This window comes from Suncus etruscus, chromosome 18, assembly GCF_024139225.1.
Source record: "Suncus etruscus isolate mSunEtr1 chromosome 18, mSunEtr1.pri.cur, whole genome shotgun sequence".
Classification (NCBI taxonomy): Eukaryota; Metazoa; Chordata; class Mammalia; order Eulipotyphla; family Soricidae; genus Suncus; species Suncus etruscus.
The window spans coordinates 6,947,252-6,960,627 of NC_064865.1; the positions used below are offsets into that span (position 1 = coordinate 6,947,252).

A 13,376-nucleotide genomic window follows, 5' to 3' on the forward strand; every position below is an offset into this window, starting at 1 on the left:
AATGCTCATTTGAGCGATCTAATAATTCTACAAAATAAAAATCTTCTTCTTTTTTTTTAAGTGCAGATTTTTGTCACTGGCTGAGACTTTTGAACCCAATTGAAGAGCATTCTTCCTGATATTCACAGATTAGAAGCTCTCCTTTAAAAAGCAAGGTTCATCTCTGGAAGTTGAAAAGTACCCTAAGTACTAAAAATAGAAAATGGCAGAGTAGCTATGTACCACTCTGAGAATATCTTGTTTGCAGTTGATGACACAATATTTTCAAAGTTCCTAGAACTGTGCTTAGTGTTTGTAGTAAAAATTGTTCTGGCTGCCAATTCAGTTCTTGCTAATCATTTATGAAGAAGATTCAGTACAGAATATTTAGTAATTTGCAAAAACATATTCGGTGAGTTGGACCTGTGTCATAAGTCTGTGGTGCACAGTTGTCTGTTTAAGTGGTCTCAATGGTCATTCAGTACAGAATATTCAGTGACAGGAACAGCGTGTGACAATGCTCATAGAGTTACACAAGTTATGTTTCAGAAAAAAATCTTATAATGACAACAGTACCCTTTTTCAAATGACTGTATCTGATGGCAGAGCTTAAGAGATGTTTGTTTCTAATTCCATTTTGGTGTTATGACATTTTTGTGTGAAATTATATATAACTTATAATAAATTATAATCAGGATATCACAAACTATGCCTCTTCCATTTTATTTCTGTCCCAAGGTCAGGTTTGTTGTATTTTTAGAACTAAAAAAAGAAAAAAATAATAGAAAATTGTATGATTTAAGTTTTATGAAAGCGCTATTTCTGGACTGTAAGACTGTCCCTCAAAATCTCCCTCATTTAGTCCTTTTTTAAAAAAAATAAGCCTTTGAGGGGCCGGGAAGGTGGCGCTAGAGGTAAGGTGTCTGCCTTACAAGCGCTAGCCAAGGAACGGACCGCGGTTCGATCCCCCGGCGTCCCATATGGTCCCCCCAAGCCAGGAGCGATTTCTGAGCACATAGCCAGGAGTAACCCCTGAGCGTCAAACGGGTGTGGCCCAAAAACCAAAAAAAAAATGTAAAAAAAAATAAGCCTTTGAAATAATTTTGATAGTTATAGCATTACATTTTTAATTTGAATCAATGTAATGTTTCATTTAATGATTAGAACAGCTTTGAGAAGTATTCAATCACAAGACTCAATAATTTGAAATAAAGAACAGAGACCATAAAATTTGCTGGGGAAATAAAATATTTCCTTCATTACTTTTAAAAATATATTGTATCAGATTTTCTGTTTTTATTAAATGTCACAATTTCTTCTAAAATCACCTTAGATGAGTATCAAGTATTAAACCCTTTACAGGAATTCTACAAGGGATTCAACTAAGAGCAAATTTAAAAATGAAGAAAATTTCTCTATCAAAATTTCAAACTTTTTTTAGGATAATGCATAATATAAATACATAGAGCTTTGTAGGAAAGTAAGCATCCCAAAATTATTTCATGTGAGTAAAATCACCATCCTTTCGAAGCTGTCAATGACTCATAAAGTGATGAAATTTCAATTAATTTTCAGGGTGGCCCAACTAAAGGGTTCCTGTGATTAAGTGCAAGCAGTTTAGAATGCCATATTGCCTATCTTTTACAACAAAAGACACATTTTGGGATGATTCCAATCAAATCTGCTTCAAGAAAGAAAGAAAAGACATAATAGCCCATGCACTGAACAAAAAGAAACCTAAATGACTCTACTCAACTTTAAACAGAAGGACATTTCTGTTTTTCTCCAGTTGGATAAGTTATAAAATTTATTTATATTTCACCTTTTAAAAGCCAGAACATAATAAAGTTAATTCTGGAAAGTCATCTTAATAGAAATAAAGTGCTCTTAATACAAAGAAATGAAGTGCTCTTAATACAAAGCCATTAGATTTTGTACCACCAATATGGTGATCTTTATCAGGTCCTTCAAATGAAGGACTGGTCCAATTTCCCTCCTAAGACAGACAATTTATCCAGGGAGTTCTTTTCCTAGCAATTACAGTGGAGAAAATGACCTTCAGACATTAGGGCCCCCCAAGCAAAACTACAGTAGAAAATGTATCTTGCCCCAACGCCTACCTTGATGGTTAAAAGAATCCCAAAACTCTTGTGGGTATTGGGGAGAGGCCCACTTCAGAGAGAGTAAGCCTAGAGCCCTTGGGTTCCTTGTAGCCAACCTCCCAGACTAGCCACTGCATCTCCACACTCAAGTCTATAGGTGTCTGCTTTGAAAAACGAAACTGACATCCGTGCCATTTTGGTCATGGCTCTTCTCAAGATTAGGTTGGTGTCTCTGAACCTTGTATTTATGGGTACCTGTGAAACATAATGAACTTTGAGTTGTTAGCCAAGCCAGTTTTCCAGAACAGTGACAGGAGAATTGCGCCTCTGACTGGACAAATCTATTTAGACTGAAAATGCATCAAAGCTCGCCAGGATGCATGTGTGTCTAGAGTATGTGAAGGTCATCATCCAAGAATTTAAACCTCCTGAAACTATGCCATGTCTAAGCTGCTATTATGACTTACCATATTGCACTTTTAGGTAGGTCTACCAATAAACCAGTGCAAGTTGCTGTCTATCTGGCTCTATGCTCATGAAACAGCAAGAAATGGGATATATTTTTGCTACTTATTACTACAGACATCTGTTGCAAATCAGCTTTTAGGATTGGCTTTGGATGGTGGATGGAGGCCTTTGTTCTTTGGCCCCAACCACGTGGCTCCGTGACCCCCTTTCTGCGGGGGGGTCCCAGGTTCATGAGAGCGGCGGGAAGAAGTCTTACACACAGGCTTCCAGAGAGATAACATCTTTATTGCCCTGGCCCACATGTGTGGCCTATATCATAAACCTATTTAAACATTCAGCCCTGCAGTGTGCCTTTCCCTCAGCCATCTTTCCTCCTGCTACTTCTCCATGCTGGCAAAAGGGACAAAAGCCCTAATCCTCTCTGGTCAAAGCCTTATCTACCCTTTCTAAGACCCCTCCCAGGAAATGGGCGGGGTCTTGCAGATAAGATTAAGTTACTGTGGGAGGGGGATGAGGCTTCAGACATCTCTCTCTTTTTTCTCTCTCCCCTACGGTAGTATCTATTTTATACAGTTAAAAAGAGAGAGGATGCCGGGCGTGGTGGCAGCACCTGCAGTCCCAGCTACTCTGGAGGCTGAGGCTGGAGGATAGCTTGAGTCCAGGAGTTCTGGGCTGCAGTGCGCTATGCCAATCTGGTGTCCGCACTAAGTTCAGCATCAATATGGTGACCTCCCCCCACCCCCGGGAGCGGGGGACCACCAGGTTGCCTAAGGAGGGACGAACTGGTCCAGGTCAGAAACGAAGAAGTCAAAGCTCCCGTGCTGATCAGTGGTAGGATTGTGCCTGTGAATAGCCACTGCACTCCAGCCTGGGCAACATAGAGAGACCCTGTCTCTTAGAAAAAGAGAAAAAGAAAAAAAAAAAAGAGACAGAGAGAATATTTAGGGGCTGGAGCGGTGGTGCAAGTGATCGGGCATTTGCTTTGCACATGCTGACCTAGGATGGACCACAGGTCGATCCCCTGGCATCCCATATAGTCTCCCAAGTCAAGAGCGATTTCTGAGTGCAGAGCCAGGAATAAATCCTGAGCATCACCAGGTGTGGCCCCAAAACCAAAAAAAAAGAGAAAGAATATTTAAAGAATATTTATCAATCTCATGACATTGCCTAAAAGAAAAACAAGATAATTAAAAAAATTATTAAATGTAATTAAAAAGTTAAAAAAAAACACCAATCCAGAACTATATTTAGGATACTTTTAAAAAATGATACAGAACAAGGAATTGCCTTGTTATATATATATTGCCTCTTTCTATCTCTTCCAAGTATATGTGTAATATATTCTATATAGTAAGCAATATCACATATAAATCTATGCTAGACACATTGAGTTTCTAGCAACAGAGGAATCACCAAACATAGAAAGGAAAGGGGTCAACTTGAACTTTCTGAAGAGCATGAGTTCCATCTAAATTTGGATGATGGCTAACTTAGGTTGGTAGAAAGGAGAATTAATGGAGAAGAGACATGTAATGTGAGGGAAACTTCTGTTAGATTATTTAAAACATAAGTCTCAGACAAAGTTTTCATGTGACAGACAGTGCAGTCACTGTTGGTAGTGACACCATCAGCTAACAGACTTCTAAAATCACAACAGGATGAATGGGAAGATTGGGAGAGGAAAGTGGGTTAGGTATTAATATTTTATCTTTATATTAATCTTGCAATATCAACTCTTAATACTATTTGAATAGTATCTGCAGCATCTTTCTATCAAGACTTGAAACCCATTGTATGACATTTCTAAACTGTATTTATTCAGACTGCAAACATGTTCCAACGGTGCTGACTTTAGCATTCCCTATACACATCACCCTTTTGTGGTCCTAAGGCTAGCGGCTGTCTTCATTTTAAATGCAAATCTGGTCTTTCTTACATTCACTTCCATGTGGATCAAAGAGATAAGAGAGACAACTCAGATGAATGCCACGTCTTCCTGAGAAGATTCAAAATTCTGCCCTTTTTCTGACTCTCCAGACCACCTGGATCTCCCTGTTCTCTCCATGTGCCCCACCATCCGTAGGACACCTAGAATACTCTCATCAACTATCTCATGCACTCTCTGGATTGAGGACAGCAGCTCTGCTTGTGGAATAATGGATCAGAACTGAGATACACTGACCTCTTATGTTAGCCACAAGGGGCCAGCAACAACCAGCAACAGAGGCTAGGCTCAGACTTCACTGGCACCGAAGACAATGAAGAAGGGGCCCCCAGACATCACCCAAGACCTTTCCAAGGACAGGTAAGTCCACATTAAAAAAATTAAAAAAACTAAGACATGTAACAACTCTACTCAGAGAAGAGAAAATAAAAGGAAACTTTACACTGGCCTCAGAGCTAAGACATGCTGCTCTGAGAAACAAACACATAGATGTGAATGCAGGAGGAAGCCAGCAGACAAGTGAGCAGCTGTGCTGTTCTTTGGAATAGAAACCTAATGCAAGCACCGTTTGTTTGGGGCTCTGACTCCAGAGGCACATTTTGGTTGTCTTCATCTTTGCCATTGGTGTTTGCAGGTCTGGGAAGGTCTCAGAAGAAATTTCCAACTGTCCACATGTCTTTTAAGCATGACCTTTCTCATGCCCAGCCTAAATCTCTGGATTCCTCAGCAGAACCCCTTAGACACAGCTCTTGCCTTAAATAGGGCTGAAGGCCTTTATGCCCAGCTTAGAAGCAGCTGCCTGACTACTCAGTTCACATTGTCAGGCCCTGATGATGAAAACACACTCATTAGATAGTTGTATGGCTTTGCCTTGCTGGAGTTGGAAATTGCTGCCCTGTGAGATTAGGAGGTTGCTCATGGTAACACGGGTCTAGTATAACAGGGAGCAGAAGTCGAGGATGATTGGAAGCAGAGCACTGCAGGGCTAGGAGACGCAATAGTCTGTTGTCTGTTGTCTCCTTAACCTTTATCTTCCTTAACTTGGAAAATATCTCAAAATGTCCAGTGACCTTTCCTTCCTGGAGGGATTAGCCATATTTCTGGGTTTGCTTATTTGTGGTTCATCTGTTTCTTATCATTATTTGTCAGTGAAGAATAGGCTGGCACTTTTTTAGGAGAAAGAATATAAACTTTATTTTTGTGTGTGTGTGAAAAATGAGAAGAACTTGTGGGCTAGAAAATATAGCAAGGAAGGCGCTTGTCTTGCACGCAGCTGACCCAGGCTGGATCCCAGTCATGGCACAGGGATCCCTGAGCAGTGCTAGAAGTGATCCCCGAGTAGAGTCAGGCGTAAGCCCTGAGCAAAACTGGTGGTGACTCGGTTACCCCGCTTTGCACCACTAAAAAGTAAAGAGCTTTGATTAGAAGGAATATTTCAATGGTTGAGCAATAATATAGCAGTTAGGGCATTTGCCTTGCTTGTGGCCAGCCCAGGTTTGATCCCTGGCTTGCATATGGTCCCCCAAGCAATACCAGGAGTGATTCCTGAGTACAGAGTCAGAAGTAACCTCTGAATACTGGCAACAGTAATCAACTTAAGTGACCTGTGCCCAAGAGATTAACACAAGGAGGAGGAAGCTGGGCTTGCACATGGTTGTTTCTGTTTTGTTAGTTGTTTTTTTTAATGACTATTTTAACACCATGATTATAAGATTTTTTTTCCACAGACACAATGTTGTTTCAGTCACACAATGTTCAACACCCTTCACCAGTGCACATTTCCCACCACCACCAGTGTCTCCAGTTTCCCTCCCACCCTCCTCCTGTCTGCCTCTGGTACTTCCTCCTCCTCTTCCTCCATCCTTCTCTTCCTCCTTCTCTCCTCCTCCTTTTTCCTCTCTCGTGCACAACACAGTATACTGTACATAGCACCTCCTTTCAGCACCCAGTTATTATCCAGAGTGATTTTATTTCCAGCTCTCATTGTCATAATGGTACCTTCTCTGCTCTTACTGCATTCTCCCACTAACTTGCACATGGTTTTGATCCCAGGTGCCACACAGGGTCCTTTGATCTTTGTCAGGAGTGATCCCTGAGCACAGAGACAGGAGTAAATCCTGAGCACTTGCGGGTGTTGTTCCTCCTCAAATCAACTGAGCCAGCAAACAGAACAGTGCTGAGAAGGTCCATGAAGGTCCCACCTTGCAGGGAGGATTGACACAGAAGGTTTCATGGCTTGGGGAGTACTTGTGTGTGAAGTAGACTGGGACACCTCAGATGGCAGATCTGGCTTCCAGACAAGCAACAGGGGTCTGTCTACTTTGGATCCACTTAGGCTCGGTCAGGCACAGCTAACCAAACCCATGGTCCCTGAGCACCACGCTGCTTCACCTGGGGCTTTAGATCCCACGTGGGCTCTGTTTTTGACTATGTGCAGTTTCCTCTGCAGTTCAGCATTCCCTCCCCGCTGTCTTTTGACTTGTTTCTCTGATAGGAATCTTTCTCCCCCACGTCTCATCAGCCACTAATCACACTTAAGACTTAAAACAAAGGTTCTGCGCACAGCGTTCGAGTCACAGCCAGGAAGCCTTAGATTCTGGAGGATTTATCATTTTCAAGTGCACGTTGTTGCGGTTGCTTTTAATTGAAGGGACACATGAAAGCAAACGTGCCTCTGAGCCCACTGAGGATGTGCAGCAAAGAAAGAATCTGGCTGTTAAAGCCTAAAACGTAGACATCAGACCCAGAGTGTGCCTGATTTGCCTGTATCTACCTCATTTGCACCTGCGAGGTGCAGAGGAAATTTAAGCTTCTGTTCCAGAGTCACTTTTAGGTCAAATCAGAATGCAAACCTTTACAGAGTAAGTTCCAGTCAGCTAGAATCTTATCTAGTCCCCAGCTAAGACCCTCAGCATTCCTTCTCCCCAGCACACAGGCCAACAGACAAGAATGGCATTTCTTCAGATTCTCTAGAAAACTGGGGGAGATGGTGGTAGCACATCGGCCATGATACCATAAGCCCAGAAATACCTTGTTTGGAGCTTACACTCAGGGTCCAAAACACCCTGACTATCATGGAACTAATGGGAGGGGTCATGAAAACTTTGGCAACAGTGACTGGTTTCTGAACATGCAGTGATCAAGAACAAACCATCCCTGAGGTCTGAGAGTGAGAGGGCCACACTTCTCCCAGAAGAGGTGTCACTAGTGGAGGTGGGGTGGACGATTCTGTCCCAAATGACTCAAACATAGGTCTTTTTGGGATAATCCTAATCTGTACTTCTAAAATGTCTGCTTTAGTTCCCTGTTTCTATCTCTATCTGAGGCCCCACTGCCCCAACCCAACTGCACCAGAACAGTTAGGCTGGGAGGATTTATAAGGTTCATGGCCGAATTAACCAGCCAGAGCTGACCATGCTTTTAGTGGTATCTGCTGAGAAGCATCTGCTGGAACAGGGATCCCCAGAATGTTCGCATCACACATTCACACATATACACACATACTCACATTCACTCAAACACAAACATCTACTTCCACACTCACTTAGCCACGTACAATATACTCAACACATCTGCACACATATACTCCCACATACAACATACCAACACACACAGCCAAACGCTACATATACACACATACCTCCCCCACACAACAAACCAACATGTATACATCCACACTCAACACACATCTACATACAAGCAACAGCTTATATAGAAGCAATACTTCCATATACAACAACCCAGCATATACACTCACAGTCAATACTTGTCTACCATGCATGTACAAATACCACCACTCACAACACACACACAACACACATACAATAAATAGCACTCTATATCCACATATATGCCACATTTACACCTACAACAAATAGTACTCTATATCCACATATACCCTGCAACAAACCTCCCACATGCAACATACTCAACACATACATTCAACATGCACATCTACATAAACCCATACCTCCCACCCATAATTTACTGAGTGTACACTTGTGCCATACTCCAATACTCAACACATATATTCACATCTGTCACACACAAATACCATAAAACACACACACCAATACACATTTACTCATATCCACAGATACATATGCACATCAACCTATACCATTCTGACACACACAATCACACATATAATCACATATAATTCATTCATACCACAAAGATACATTCACTCATCTGAAACAGATAAGACTCACACTCAATGACACTCATATAATGCACCTATCTGACATAGATTCCATCTTAGGGGTGGGCCCTTCCATGGCCATAATCCATGCACACAGCATGTGTCCTTGCCTCCAGGCCTCTCAGAGCAGGTGCAGCTGGAGCCAGGCCCACCTCCCCAGAAGAGCTCTGACACTCACTTTCTGGAGTACAGTTCTGACTGGAATGCTTTCATGCCCCACTGGCCCCCTGTGCTGCTACTGGCTCTGCCTTCCTGGACCTGTTCTCAGGCACCACTGTGAGGGTGAACCCTTCCCTGGAAACCCAGCCGCCATGTTTTTGCCTCAGGTGAGGCCTGAGATGAAAGTGCAGACTGTCTCCTTGTGAGCAGAGACCTGCACATGGCCCACAGGGAATGAGTCAAAGCCCCTACCCCATACTAAGTTCAAGTAACCAGGAAACTGAGGCACATGTTCTCATTGATCTGGGCCTTGCCCCCTCCCTCTTCTCTGGGCTCAGCCTCCCCTCTGTTCCTGTGAAACATCCCCATCCCTCACCTCAGGGGACACAGATGAAATGGGTGGGGGCACCCTTCAGTCATCCATTCTGCATGTACTTGGCCTAGCTGCTCTATCAAGGGCTGTGGATCTCACAGCTCAGAGGAGAGCAGAGGTGATGGCAATGCCTTACTCTTAGGGCCACTAGTGGGGGCAACTATAGCAGGTAGGAGGCCATTTGCTGCTCCCAAGGAAGACAGCACTCCTGAAGGCACCCCCTTTGTCAGGTCCCCTTAATACAGCCGTAGAGGGGAACCCTGAGGGATACTGCTGTGCTTTCATGCAGAACCAGAATGATACAAGAGTGTTCCATGACCCCATGACAGGGAAACATCCAAATGTAAGACACACAGGTGTGGAGGTGGAAGGAGCCAACTGCTCCTGCATGTGAGTGGGGAGGATCCTCTAAAGAATCTACAAGCCCACCGCACTTGTAGAAGGGCCCCAGGGTCTAGGTATAGAGCCTGGGTAGCAGGGCGGGGGGAGAGAGACAGGGCTGCCTTGCAGTATGAGTGGGATACAGTGTAAAGCACATCCCTCCATAGCCACAGCCTACTTTGGAGCTCTGCTTGGGTACCATTTCCCTTCCCAGGCAAGGCTGCAACTGCGCTAAGTATGCATGCCAAGAGCATGCCTCACCCACACATAGCATCAGAGAGCTGCAGGCTGAACTTCTCTGTAACAGGCTCCCTGCCAAAACTGAAAAATCAGGAGACCTGAAGCTCCTACCAACTGAAATAACAGTATCAACTGAGAAACTTTTCTCCCACAGACCCCAGCTCTCATGAGCCTGGTGTTGGGGATAAGTGTTCGGGGGAGTCAACATTCTGCCTAACAGAGACATTTCAATATCTTGGCTCTTGGGCAGGCTCGGGTGACTCCTCCAGGTCCGAGATTGATTGAAGGGAGCAGACTTAGGACAAATAAGGAGGAGGACACTGCTGCTCGGTACCAGATGAAGAAAGGAATCAATTGTCTACAAAGACAGCAGCAGCTAAATAATTTATGGGTTTGCAGATGGCAGATGCTACAGTGGGGCTGGGCACCACTGGCCTCACCAGAGGTAGACAGAGGTGTACTGGAATATGGCACTTTCATGCATGGGGCACCCGTGATTTTGAGTAGGTGAGGACGTGAAGGGGTTGGTCATAGGTCTTAGATGAACTGATCTTAATTCTTACAGTGGCACTTATACTTCCATAACAGGCAACCTGTTTATTCCTTGTTCTAGGGTCAAAGGGAAAATTCAGCAAGATGCCAGGCCCCCTGCCATCAAAGTGAGGAACCCTTAAGCTCCAATCTTTGGATGTTCCAATACTCTGTGCATTGCAGGGGCAGAAAGTCATCCCGCCCTCAGTGCTTCCCTTTCCTATGAAATATTCTCCTTACTGATTCGCAGAAGGCAAGTGGCCTGCAGCTGGAATGAGAGCACTGACTTCATGTCGAAGGCCTGGCAGGTGGCCCGAGGCTCCGTCAACATTCCCCTGTATAAACATAGGTTCTTACTGGGGGACCCTCCAGGACTGAGGTTCAGGAATAAAGGCATCTCAGATGACTCTCAGAATGGCAATGGCATTTACTCGGGGTAAAAATAGCACCAGGTGGACTCAGAGATGCGTCAGAGTTTCGGCGCAGTTTTTAGAAGCTCTGTTTGCTCTTCAGAATTCTGAGGACCGAAGGAAGGTCTTGTGGGCCTCTCACCAAGAGCAAAGCTGTGCCCCAATAGAGCTGGCTCTGAGGTGCCTGCAAAGAGACTGGCTCAGCCCACAGATTTCAGGGGTGCTTGCTTAGAGATTGCCTGGGCCCATAGGTCTCACTACACTTTCCTTCTGTTTCTTTCTCTGAGAACTGACTGATTTCTTGGATCATGGATCATCTTGAGCTGGAGCTCCAGAGCCCCAGCCCAGAGTCCCCTGGAAGGCCACTTCCTCTGAGGATGAAATCACCATCCACATGTAGGCAGCTTTGCCAAGTGACCCTCAAGTGCCATTAACACAAATCACACTCTCCTTTCTTCAAATGTCCCTAACGGACACAGCTGGGACAGGAGTTTGAGTCTACAGGACCAGTTGAAATGGCAATGATGCGACAGACACACAGATGGGACCAGCAGTGGGTAAATGGTTTGTCAAAGGGGAGGAGGCCACCTCCTGCTGTGTTAGAACCATGGAAATAAAACTGAGTTCCATTCTTTTTCTTAAATATTTTCAACTTTATTTAAAGAGCATGTATCATAGAGTTGACATAAGTTGATAATAATGCATTTGTTTTCAGGTAAGTGAGAGCAAAATTATTTAAAATATAACAGAGGGAATAAAAGAAGGAAGAGAAAGGAAAAAATAGAAGTACAGTGACAAGCAAATTTGTAAAGAAGATTGTGTCTGCTATGAGATCATGAAGTCATGATGTGGCAGAAGGCTTAGTAAGTTCTTGTTAGCTGACCATTTTCTGTTTCCTTTTTTTAAAAATATCTTTAAACATCTTGATTACAAATATGATTGTAGTTGGGTTTCAATCATGTAAAGAACAACCCCCCTTCACCAGTGCAACATTCCCATCACCAATGTCCCAAATGACCAGTTTCTTATTTTATTTGGTTGTGAATATTAAGTGCTTCTCAGCCACACATTAGCGTCTAAATTGGTGTGTTCCTATGGGGATGGCACTATTTTTCCTTAAAAGGAAATTCTTTTGGTTGCCTCTTATTTTTGTTCACCTCTCCCATCAACTGTGTCTGCAAAACTGGCTCCTTCATTCTGAATATCCTTGTGGTATTTTCTGCCTCCCCTGTCCCTTATTCTTGAAGCTGAGCTGCACAGACTCTGCTGGGTCAAGCCCCCCCCCCCCACCTTGAACTCAAGGGGAGAAGGAAGGGGCCAGGGAGCCAGAGTGAATGGGGGGTGCTATGGACAATGTGGGGGGCATCTAATCCACAAAACCAGGGGTGGCCACTCATGCAATTTCCTCTGGCTTGGGTCCCTACTTTCTGCTGCTAAAGTAAAGTAGGCAAAGGGGCAGAGTAACTCCTGCTGGGCAGATGGAGGAATCCTGCAGATGGTCAATTCCTCAGGGCCTGTCATCTCCAGAAGGGACATGCTCAGCATACCAGGACAAGAAAGCCCTAATCCTTCTATCTCCTTCAGAAAGAACAGGTGATGCAGTGTCACAGCACAGGGCCAGAGAGGAACATGCTGCAGAGGAGAGAATGCCCCAAAAGGAAGCATGGCTGCTTTCCCATGCAAGGCTGAACTGGGAGATACACAAGCATTCAAGTATGGTTCAATACCCATAATTCTAGTGATTGATGGGAAGGTCTTAGTAGGGACTCTCTTATTTCACAGGCTGTTAGAATGTGCAGTTCACCCAGAACCCTGATGGATTTACTTCAAAGGGAAGGCCAAGAAGGTCCTGTCCCTTTCGACCACCCTGAGTCTATCTCTTACGCAGCAAGCAGGCCTGCATGGCTCAATCCTAACAGCCGTGATGTTACTGATAAAGGAAATTTCTGTGAGACTGGCAGATGCTCAGTATCTCTCAGAGAACCAGTCCACCTTTTGTTCCTCTGAATCTATAAAGCTGCCTCACGGACTGCTGTGTATCCCCAAGCACACATTCCTCCAAGGGCCAGAGTTTGTAATAAGGACAAATCAAGCAGATAAAAACTTGAGCACCTCAAAAAGTGACCCTGGATTGATTGTTTCATAAAACTCCGGTTGTCCAAATGAATAGCTACGTTAGCAATGATGAGATAAAGACATGGGAAAGTCAGCAATTGGGGTTCACTTAAGGGAGATATCCTTGCCCTTCTTTTGTTTGCTGCTTTTTATTAAAGAACTTCCTTTGGGTGAAAAAATAGTGACATCCCCATAGGAACACATGCTAATGTGTATCTGAGAAGCACTTAATATTCACAAGCAAATATTCACAAATAAGTCTGGAGGGCAAAACTTCTCAGCCCTCTGCCCCATGGGCAAAGTGCCAAGTTCTGATGGCAATGAGCTGGGAGAGGCCGAGAAGAATTTGGACATCCAGACTCCCACATCCAGGTGAAAATGTGTTAGTGTCAAGCTACTGAAGTTTACACTTATTTTTAGGCAGCAAGACTGATGAATGACTGAAGTTGGGTAAAAGTTTCACTGAGTTTCC

At 44.0% G+C, this 13,376-nt stretch overlaps 1 protein-coding gene across 1 annotated transcript in view; it reads right to left on the bottom strand.

The window, feature by feature from the left end:
* Positions 1 to 13,376, bottom strand: part of PRKN (parkin RBR E3 ubiquitin protein ligase) — a 1,108,857-nt gene that overhangs the window by 257,979 nt on the left and 837,502 nt on the right. The gene's annotated exons all lie outside the window — the stretch shown is intronic.